Consider the following 343-nt stretch of genomic DNA (forward strand, 5'->3'; position numbering starts at 1 on the left):
GAATTTGCTGAGCTTCAAAATGTGAATAATGACATATTAATAGAATAAATTAGCAATTTACACTGAACTTTGAAATGTTATTTTTGCCCCTCAACATTTCTGTAAATGTTTTTTGAATAGAACTGACCTGTTTGGTTTCCATTGTAGGGTGTCGACTATAGCAACCACGTCTTATGAGAATATGGAATCTATCCTGAAGTGTGTGCATTGCAACCCAAATGGTGGCATTATTGCATCTTGACATGGAACAAATCTTATGAGAAACAGACTGCACTTATTAATATAAGACCAGAAAAGTGTATCACGTTATCATTCCATCATACACAGATTATTCTGTAAAGTG

Source organism: Electrophorus electricus, chromosome 17 (genome assembly GCF_013358815.1).
Source record: "Electrophorus electricus isolate fEleEle1 chromosome 17, fEleEle1.pri, whole genome shotgun sequence".
In the NCBI taxonomy this organism is placed as follows: domain Eukaryota; kingdom Metazoa; phylum Chordata; class Actinopteri; order Gymnotiformes; family Gymnotidae; genus Electrophorus; species Electrophorus electricus.